The sequence below is a fragment of the Podarcis erhardii genome (assembly GCF_964252035.2).
Source record: "Podarcis erhardii genome assembly, chromosome: 5".
Lineage (NCBI taxonomy): Eukaryota > Metazoa > Chordata > Lepidosauria > Squamata > Lacertidae > Podarcis > Podarcis erhardii.
In genome coordinates, this window is record NC_138509.1 from 27582417 (window position 1) to 27593871 (window position 11455).

Consider the following 11455-nt stretch of genomic DNA (forward strand, 5'->3'; position numbering starts at 1 on the left):
CTGATACTAGAAGTGAACTGTGCAAGGATGGTAGTGCAGGACTGCTTGAAATAATTGGGCCCAGCCAAGGAAGATGGGAGAGGCATAGGGTTTAATTCTCCCTCCCTGTTGAGTAAAAATTACAGAACTCTCTCCTACACCATGTCAAATGGGGGGGGCACTGCATATGGCTGACCTATTGCGTCTAATTTGACCAAGAGTTAGTAAGCAACAAAACACACCCACCTTGGGATGGAACAAAAATTATAAAGGCGTCTCTATACCACAGATATAAATAGGCTTAACAGCCTGTTTTCTGCTCAGAAAATTGTAATAACTTGGGAATTCCTTAATGAAGAATTCTCAACTTTTGGGATATTTTGGTAGAAGCAAATCAAGATGAATGCTCACTACAAAGGTGGACTAGAGGGTCCCTTGGAGAACATTTTTTACTTTTCTCCCCAACAACAAAGAGCATAATTAATATATGCTTCATAGATTAGCTTTGTAGTATTTGCCTCCTCAAAGAAAGCTTTTAAATATATAGATGCTTAGATAGAGAAGAGTCCTGAAATTTGCTCACCCTGAAGGCTTTCCAAATTCAGCTGGACACAGCAGCAGGATTGCTGCCCGTGTGTGGCAAAAAAGAAGAAGAAAAAAAAGATGGGTAGTCCCATCAGCACATAGGGAAATCCCTTTTGTTTGAAAAGTGCTTCTTCAAAGAAAAAGGCATCCCCGTTTTTCTCTTTGAGGAAGTCACTGTGTGGGAGGTTATGTGGGCTTTTCTATAATGCCACAACTGAGGAGCTTGTCTTCAGCTGGTGCTTAACAGAAAATGCACAGTCCAGGCAAAATTCAAAGGCACAAAGAGTCAATAAAGGAGTAGTCAACGCCAAGCAAAGTGTGGGCTGAAGAATCTGATTCTTAAGGAGGCAACAGTCAAATGGAGCTGCCTCATCGTGTCTGTCAAAAGATGCTTTCAACAGGTAAAAGAGCAGCTAAACACTTTCCTCCTACTCTAAAATTCCACTCTGACAACACTGGGGATGCAGGAAGTTCCTAAATGACAGGGACCGTAGGACAATGATTGGTCTTTAATAGTCCAATTTGAGGCAAATTGACACTTTCTCCTAACATGGTTGTGAAACTTTCAATAGAACTCTTTGGAAGAGTAACAAACAAATACTTCCTTAATTAAAAAAAAAGGCTATCAACAAATTAAAAAAAAACTTGTTGATTAATCATCTGTCTTTGAACTGATAGATCAATTGAATTTAAATAATTGTGCATCTTCTCAAAATCTAATATAAGTGTCTTCTTGAGATATTGAAAAAAGTGTGAGATTAACATGCAATTTAATAGACAAAAGCTTTAATACATTGTTAGGATAGGTCATTTTCAGCATTTTATTTTTCATTTTCTTTTAAGGAAACCAAAACAGAAATAGCCAGAGGGAGGGGGTAGCAAGTCTGCCTTTAGCTTGCAGCCCTAATAATTAAAAATTATCTAGTCTAAAATTAGCATATTGGTTAAATTACAGCTCTATTTCTATTATTTGCCATATAACAAAAGAGAACTTCACAGCAGTCTTGTGTGTGTCTACTAAGAAGTAAATTGCACTGAATTCAATAAAGCTTACTCTCAGGTAAGTGAAGATAATCTCAGAATTTCCTAATCTCAGAACTTCTTAAACTCTTGCAGTTCTGTATAGTACATTCTCACAAAAGGAACTTCTTGGGTCAACCAGATCTTTATACAGTGAGGGGGGAAAGTATTTGATCCCCTGCTAAATTTGCCAGTTTGCCCTCTGATGAAGAAATGACCAGTCCATAATTTTAATGGTAGGTTTATTGTAGCTGTGAGAGATAGAATAACAACAGGAAAACCCCCAGAAGACAAAAGTCAGAGATTGATGTGCATTATAATGAGTGAAATAAGTATTTGATCCCTTTGCAAAAGATAACTTAGTACTTGGTGGCAAAACCCTTGCTGGCAATTACAGAGATCAGACGTTTCTTGGAGGTGGCCACCAGGTTTGCACACATCTCAGGAGGTATTTTGTCCCACTTGCTCTTTGCAGATCCTCTCTAAGTCAGTAAGATTTCGAGGCTGATGTGTAGCTACTCAAACCTTCAGCTCCCTCCACAGATTTTTGATGGGATTAAGGTCTGGAGACTGGCTAGGTAAAAGGTAAAAGGACCTCTGGACGGTTAAGTCCAGTCATTATACTTTCAGGTTGAGGGAGCCGGCATTGGTCCACAGACAAGCTTTCTGGGTCATGTGGCCAGCATGACTAAACCGCTTCTGGCGTAATAGAACACCGTGATAGAAACCAGAACACACGGAAACGCTGTTTACCTTCCCGCTGAAGCGGTACCTATTTATTTACTTGCACTGGCATGCTTCTGAACTGCTGTTGCGGGGATTCAAACCACTGACATTCTGATCGGCAAGCCCAAGAGGTTCAGTGGTTTAGACCACAGTGGCACCTGTGTCCCTATGTTTTCATTTTACTCAGAGCCAAGCATGGCAATTTAGCAACACAACACAAGCTACTGATGGAAAGAATCTGTATTTTGATACGCAGCAGGAGTGAGGGGCCATCCAGGCTTCTCAATCTGGTCCTTGGGACTATCCTTGCTGGCCTCCTTGAGTCTCAATGGCTAGAATGCTCAACTGAACTCTGATAACCACCCTTGCTTGCCAGGAGGTGTGAGTACACACATTTAAAAAGTAGTCTACTGTACAAAGGTAAAATTTCTAGTCATTGCTCCACTCACTTTAGCCTCTGGCCCTGCCCTCTAGTGGCATGTGGCTACTGGGAGGCCCCCCAGAAGGAAGCGCAGCCCTTGGATTGAAAAAGTTTCCCAACCCCAAAATGAAACATGGGCATCTGGTTTATATTTAATTTCCCAAATACCACTGTGTACCAGAAGAAAAACCATTTAACTGGATGAAAACATCATTCAGACGACTGCTTTCTCTCCACCCCCCCCCCGGGTGACTTCTGCAATCATCTCATAGGAAAAATCCATGCTGAAGGTGCTTCTAGACTGCTGCTATTTTGGGGTGGGATTCAGTCACATATCAGCAAATTCAGGCTGTGCAATTATTGTTGATTGAGAGGCCTTGCATAACTAGCCCATTTCCCCAAAAAGGATTTTTACAATTAAGAAAGTGACTGGAAAGTGTGGGGTCACACTTGCTTTGAGGCATCATTGAACCTGCCCAGAAACAAATTGAACTGAATGGTCAGCTAAACAGCCAGTGTTGTGTTACTTATCCAAAAACGTGATACTCTGGTTTCTCTTCAGATCGTATAATTTTTTCGCCTTTTACAAAAACTTCACATACATATGGACCAAGCTACAAGTTCTCAAAATCACTTCAAATCTGATTAAGTGCGCTCTAGTCCACAATCATTAATGCCATAGCAAACCTTCATTTTTAAAATGTTCTTCCTATACCAGACTAATAATAATAATAATAATAACAACAACAACAAATAACCAGCACATCTGACTGGGTTGCCCCAACCACACTGGGCGGCTTCCAACAAATACAAAAGCATAATAAAACATGAAAAACTTCCCTACATAGGGCTGCCTTCAGATGTCTTCTAAAAGTTGTAGTTATTTACCTCCTTGACATCTGATGGCAGGACATTCCACAGGATGGGTGACACTACTGAGAAGGTCCTCTGCCTGGTTCCCTGTTAACTTCAAGTCTCACGACTACCTGTTTGGAATTTTTTTGTATGAGTTCAAGGAAAGGGAAAAGCCCAAAGAACATCTGTGTTATTTCTAATAAATTTACCCCTTTTAATATAGTAATTTGTTCTCAGATGGTCTGCTTTGTCCGCTTCAAACCCAGATACTTCAAACCATGAATCAATACACTTTAGGATTTGCAACAAGGTCATCTGTTTATACCAGAACAATCTCAAAACTGCAGTTCAGTCAGCGAAGAGCGGAAGGGAGCTAATAAAGCTGAAAGAAATGTAAGAAATGTAAGCTGCTTGACAGTAGCAATTTGACTGCCATTGTATCTAACAACCCAACCTACGTGGAATTTAACTAGAATTCATCAGTCTGCAGCTGTATTGCTAAGTGCATCATGGTTATGGATAATCAAAAGATGCTACTTAATTAGTAGTGGGTCAGATCTCAGGCAGTAAAATATGTAGTGGTATAAGTGAAATGCAGCCCTTTTTCAAAGAACACCTGAGTCAATGCACCTTAGGAAAAATCGAGCAACCAAACATATCAGCATGTTAAAAAAACTTAATGTGCAGAGCCCAAATGTATGCTTCAAGCTGCATACTGAAGAGACAAAGAGAAAACTGGGATCACTTCTAAGCTTGTCAAGGAAATGTAGGGCAGCTTCAAGCAGGGAAGTTATATGGGCTGCAATACATACATGATTTGAAGTGCTGAAGCTTTCACCAGGAGATTTGCAAGAATCATTTCCCCCACATATCTGAGAGCAACCAAAAAATTCATGAAACTGAAGTTTTGGATGCAAAAATAAGGTTCTAAGGCTCTAAACCCATGGTTCACTATGAAATTTGAATTTGGGGGAAAAGAAGAGCAAAAGGCAGACAAGCGAAGACAACATCAGGGGCTACCCCAGTTGGACTTTCCTCTCTCCTGTCACAGGGTCAACCATAAATTTTATTTCATATATTTGTTTTAGTATTTTAAAATTGCAAACCACCTTGGGTGCCTTGGCACAAAGGCAGTACATGTACCCAATAAATAAATAATAAATAAATAAATAAATAAAATATGCTAACTGATTATCTTAAATTGTCAAGTCATAAATTCCAAGCTAGTGAATTTGAACTCAAATGTTTGTGTATTTCACATGTTTTACATGAATAGAGCTCTGCTGATTTCCTAAAAATAAAAAAAATCAAGGGGCCATAACGAAGTTCCCTCATGCCTGTTTTCCTCTCTACTAAACTCAAACTTGAGTATGATGTGTTACTATTATCTATTTTATGTTGAATGAGAAAAAGGAGGAAACTGAAGTATTTGCAAGATGAGGCATCAGTTTATTGCAAAATGTTGTTGGTGTAAGAGCTAATAACAAGGAAGCACAACCTCTTTATAATCCCTGGGATACATTAAACTTCCTGGTACCTCAAAGCAAACATCCAGAGACCCAAGCATGTGAACAGTTTGCAATGCTTGTATCTCTCCATCTAACTCCTTCTTTTCTTTTCTTTTCTTTTCTTTTCTTTTCTTTTCTTTTCTTTTCTTTTCTTTTTTCTTTTCCTTTCCTTTCCTTTCGTACACAAGAGAGAGAGTAGAAAATCAAACCCCCCCTTCAGTGTTAGAAATGATGCAAGACAGCTGATGGAAACACACCTTTAACTATTAATGTGGAATGCTAACATGCTGTAAATTTGAACCTAGGCTCTTGTCTAAAATAATCTACGAAAGTACAACTGGAAGATACTGATGTTTTAGATTTAGAGGGATTTGATAATGTGTTTGGATGGCATGCATATTTATGGTACGATAAAGTAAAGGCCCATAATGCATTTTAAAATCATGTAATTAGGAAATTACATGATTTTAATAATTAAAATTAAAATTAAAATAATTAAAATTAAAATTAGGAAATTACATGATTTTGCTGGGCGAAGGCCCAGCAAAAGTTAAACATGGATATCAAATGGTTGATATATTCAGATTTATTATTGAAGGATAAAGAAGGATACAAACTAAAACCATTTGATCAAGTTAAAGATAAGTTAAATTGGCTATATTATCACCAGATTAATGAATTATACAAATTAGATAAGAAAAATGGTTTTGCTTCTGAAAAATCTAAGTTGGAGACAAAGCCACTGGATTCTAAAGTTAAAAATTTGTCAAAAATGTATAACTTATTGTTGGAGTGGCATACAAAGGATGAACAAGTTAAATCAGTGATGATAGATTGGGCAAGAGATGTAGGACATTAACATAATGTCTGAGTATTGGGAAAGATTGTGGAAGAAAGGGGTCAAGTTCACTGCATGTACAGTGTTAAAGGAAAACTTAATGAAAATGATGTATAGATGGTATCTGACTCCTGTGAAATTAGCAAAGATTTATCATAATAGTGACAACCTATGTTGGAAATGTAAAGAAAAAGAAGGTACCATCTATTATATGTGGTGGACCTGCCCCAAGACTTGTGGGAAAAGATTTATAATGAATTGGAAAAAATGTTGAAATATACATTTATAAATAAACGAGAAGCCTTTCTTCTTGGAATAACAGGTTTGGAATTGCCCAAGAAAGATGTTACACTATTTGTGTATGCCACAAAACTGCTGCTCGAATTTTATTAGCCAAGAACTGGAAAACACAAGAAGTACCAACAGTGGAAGACTGGCAGATGAAGATGATGGATTTTTCGGAGCCAGCTGACCTGACTGGAAGAGTCCGTGACCAGAAGGAGGAGGAGTACCAGGAAGAATGGACGAAATTTAAAGACTATTTAGTTAAATATGTTAAGTTAAACTAATTGGAAAAGCTTGCAAACACCAGATAGGCTTAGGACTTAAATATGTAATGTGATGAATTAATATGTTTAATGCTGAATTAGAAAGAAAGATGTTAAGTGTTTAAGTTAATTTTATAAGAATACTGGTTTTGGAAAACCGTTAAAATGATATACACTTACTTAATGTACATGCTCACCACAAATGTTGAATCAGTTCAAGACAGGTTATAATTCAAGTGCTGAGAAAGGACAAGCTACAGGGAAATAATTCAGGATACGATTAAGAAGCTAATTAATTTTATGTAAGGAATAATGGATAAATAATATGGCTTCAATCCCCATTTACCTGGGCATAAGTCTCACTGAATTCAAGGGAGACTTGCTTTATAAACAAGGTAAACATGGAGTGCAATTATTTGTATGTCTACTCACATAAGTAACTGACATGGAAATAATGCACTCTAAATTTATTCAGCCCCCAACTAAAAATAAAATAAAAAATAAAGCCAAAGGTCATTTTTTCATTGGAATCACAGCAGAGTGGTGATTCCAAGTAACCCATATAACATTATGTGTAGTTAAGGCAGGATTGTGGATTGTTTTAGAACATTTAAGCATAATAATAAATGAGACTTATAAAAAACTACAGGCCAAAATCTTTATTGAATACAGATTATAAAATATTTACTGGAGTTCTTGCAAATAGAATGAAAATTCTGCTAAAAAGGGTAATTAAAAAAGATCAGGCAGGATTTTTGCCAGCCAGACAAATGAAGGACAACACTAGAATAATTATAGACTTAATAGAATATGCCGAGATGAACCCAAGTAAAGAAATTTCAATGCTTTTGGTAGATGCTGAAAAGGCATTTGACAGTGTCTCTTGGAAATTTATGATCAAAACCTGTGAAAGTTTAAATTTAGGTAAAAGATTTATGAATGGAACTCAAGCAATCTACAAAAAACAAAGAGCCAAATTAATCCTAAACAACGAAATTACAGAAGAATTTGACATCGAGAGAGGGACACGACAGGGATGTCCTTTATCCCCACTCCTATTTATAACAATATTAGAAACCCTATTAATAGCTCTGAGAAAGGACGAAGAAATAAAGGACATATGTCTTGGTACACAGTGTTACAAAGTAAGAGCATTTGCAGACGATGTGATCATTAAAACCGAAACACCAAAACAAAGTATAAAAAAGTATTAAAAGAATGAAAGAATTTGGCAAAGTAGCAGGATTCAAATTGAACAAAGATAAATCGAAATTGATAACTAAAAATATAGGCGAGAAAGGGAAAAAGGAATTAGAGGAAACAACAGGACTGAAAATAGAAAATAAAGTGAACTACTTAGGGATATGGATTACAAATAAAAATACAAATTTATTTAAGGATAATTATATCAAAAAATGGAAAGAAATTAAAGGAAGTATGGATAAATGGGGAAAACTAAAACTATCATTAGGAGGAAGAATATCTATGATTAAAATGATGATACTCCCCAAAATTCTATTTTTATTCCAAACCATTCCAATTGTAATAGGAACTAAATGTTTTATAAGCTGGCAAAGAGATCTTGCAAATTTTATATGGCGGGGGGGAAAGCAAGGATAAAATTAGAAGTAATAACGGGCCCAAAGGAAAGTGGAGGATTTGCAGTGCCAGATTTAAGAAAGTATTTTGAGGCAGCGTGTTGGTGTTGGATAAAAAAATGGATATTATTAAAAGATAATGAAGTCCTAACACTAGAGGGCTGGGACAAAATATACGGCTGGCACGGCTATTTATTCTATGACAAAAAAAGATCAACATAAAAAATTTACAAATCACATAGTAAGACAGGCTCTATTGGATGTCTGGGAAAGAACAAAAGGAAAAATTATTGAGAAAACTCCCCAATGGGTTTCGCCAGTGGAAGCAACTACAACATTAAAGAGTAATGTAAAAGAGACTTAGCCAACATATAGGGAAATATTAGAGGATGCAGACGGAAATATTAAATTAAAAACTTACGAACAATTACAAACATTTGGAATAAATTGGTTACAATATTATCAATTAAAAGCAGCATATGAAAAAAGACATAAAAAGGGGGGTTGAAAATAAAACCTCAAAATTAGAAAAGGAAATATTGCAAAGCGATCAAAAATACTTGCAAAAATGTATAGATTATTAATGAAAACCACCTTAGTACAAGAGACGAAAGGGGAAAACATGTTAAAATGGGAGCACGATTTGGTATATGAGATAGATCTGGAAGGATGGAAAACTTTTTGGGAGGAAAACATAAATTTTACTGCGTGTGATTTATTAAGGGAGAATTTCAGAAAAATTCACCACAGATAGTACCTAACCCCTGACAGATTGTCAAAAATAAATAAAAGGAACAACGACAAATGTTGGAAATGTAACAGAACAAAAGGTACGTTATACCACATGTGGTGGACTTGCCCAAAGATTAAAACCTTTTGGGACATGATCCATGACTAAATAAAAAAATTGATAAGGACATCACACACAAAAAAGGCAGAGGCATATCTATTAGGAATTCTAGATAAAGATATCCCAAAAGATAAAACTAACATTTCTATACGCGACAACAGCGGCAAAAATTTTGATTGCTAGCTACTGGAAAGAAGACAGCATCCCAACAAAAAGAGAATGGTTGGGGAAACTTTGCGAGTACCTGGAATTAGCAAAATTGACAGATATAATAAGGAGAAAATCCAAAACTATGGTTATGAAGCAATGGGAGTTCTTAAATGATTATTTACAAAACCAGGGCTCAACTACAAAAATCTGGTTGTGTTTAGAATAATCTTGTGCGTAATATAAAAAATACCAAGTGAGACATTAAGGAAATCCAAAGGGAAAATATGAAGAACAGAGGTTTTGACGAACGGATTATTAAAAACGCGTGAGGTAAACAGTGGAAGGCTTTTTTTTAAAAAAATGAATTTATTTAAGGTAGATAAGGACAAGATGAAATAATACAATTGAATATAAATATAGATGGGAAACGGCTATGTATTGTGAGAACTTATCTACTTTTAAAAATTTTCACTTATGATATTTTTCTTTTACTTCTTTATTCTTTCTTTGTTCTTTTTTTCTTTTTTCTGATATCTTATCTTTCATTTCACTGCTTTATTGTGAATAACATTTTATAGAGGTATAAATAACTGTAAATATGAAAAGAGAGAAAATGTTCTCTAATTCTTTTTCCTTGGTTAGATGTATTTTCTTTTGTTGTGAATATGTATGTTTTCTAATTTGTACTTAATAAAAATATTATTATTATTATTATTATTATTATTATTATTAATTTATATATACCCCACCCATCTGGCTGAGTTTCCCCAGCCACTCTGGGCGGCTCCCAATCAAGTGCTAAAAACAGTATAGCATCAAATATTAAAAACTTCCCTAAACAGGGCTGCCTTCAGATGTCTTTTAAAGATAGGATAGCTGCTTATTTCCTTCACAACTGAAGGGAGGGTGTACCACAGGGTGGGCGGGCGCCACTACCGAGAAGGCCCTCTGTCTGGTTCCCTGTAACCTCACTTCTCGCAATGAGGGAACCGCCAGAAGGCTCTCAGCGCTGGATCTCAGTGTCCGGGCTGAACGATGGGGGTGAAGACGCTCCTTCAGGTATACAGGACCGAGGCCGTTTAGGGCTTTAAAGGTCAGTACCAACACTTTGAATTGTGCTCGGAAACGTACTGGGAGCCAATGCAGATCTCTTAGGACCGGTGTTATGTGGTCCCGGCGGCCGCTCCCAGTCACCAGTCTAGCTGCCGCATTCTGGATTAATTGCAGTTTCCGGGTCACCTTCAAAGGTAGCCCCACGTAGAGCACATTGCAGTAGTCCAAGCGGGAGATAACTAGAGCATGCACCACTCTGGCAAGACAGTTTGTGGGCAGGTAGGGTCTTAGCCTGCGTACCAGGTAGAGCTGGTAGACAGCTGCCCTGGACACAGAATTAACCTGTGCCTCCATGGACAGCTGTGAGTCCAAAATGACTCCCAGGACCAGGCACCTGGTCCTTCAGGGGCATAGTCCTTCAGGACCATGGAATCCCCAACCCCCTGTCCCCCCAAAATAGTATTTCTGTCTTGTCAGGATTCAACCTCAATCTGTTAGCCGCCATTCATCCTCCAACCGCCTCCAGGCATTCACACAGGACCTTCACCGCCTTCACTGGTTCCGATTTAAAGGAGAGGTAGAGCTGGGTGTCATCTGCATACTGATGAACACCCAGCTCAACCCCCCCGATGATCTCTCCCAGCGGCTTCATATAGATATTAAAAAGCATGGGGGAGAGGATGGAACCTTGAAGCACCCCACAAGTGAGAGCCCAGGGGTCTGAACACTCATCCCCCAACACCACTTTCTGGACACGACCCAGGAGAAAAGAGCAGAACCACAGTATAACAGTGCTCCCAGCTCCCAGCCCCTCTAGATGGTCCAGAAGGATGTTATGGTCGATGGTGTCAAAGGCCGCTGAGAGATCCAGCAGAACTAGGAAACAGCTCTCACCTTTGTCCCTAGCCTGCAAGAGATCATCAACCAGTGCGACCAAGGCAGTTTCAGTCCCATGGTGAGGCCTGAATTGGAAGGGATCCAAATGAAAACTTTTTCATACCAATTGGAATATAGCTTGCAGTTACAGTAGTCATTATTTCATACAGTCATTTTGTCTTTTAAGGAATGCTGGTCACTGAAGACACCTAGAGGATAGGATTACAAACTACACAAGTTCAAGTATATCAATGGTAATGTAAGTACTAAATTGCTTAATTGGAAATTCCTAAACACTTATACTATCTTCTTCCTGCCTCTCCCATGTGTACTCTGCAGAGGATAGCAGAAAGATATGAGTACCGTTTCAAAATGGTTAGGGCAAATAGCCATTATGTATTGGATGAACCTGTCTGAAAGATGTTGTCATACCTTTTCTGCCCATTTG

General features: G+C 37.7%; 1 long non-coding RNA gene across 1 annotated transcript; it reads right to left on the bottom strand.

The window, feature by feature from the left end:
- Positions 1 to 1812: 1812 nt before the first annotated feature.
- LOC309341651 lies at positions 1813 to 5546 on the bottom strand. Its single transcript, XR_014156498.1, has 2 exons — positions 5278 to 5546; positions 1813 to 5245 (listed from the first exon to the last, which is right to left on the bottom strand). It is a non-coding gene; the product is annotated as an uncharacterized lncRNA (long non-coding RNA).
- Between the last annotated feature and the right edge of the window lie 5909 nt (positions 5547 to 11455).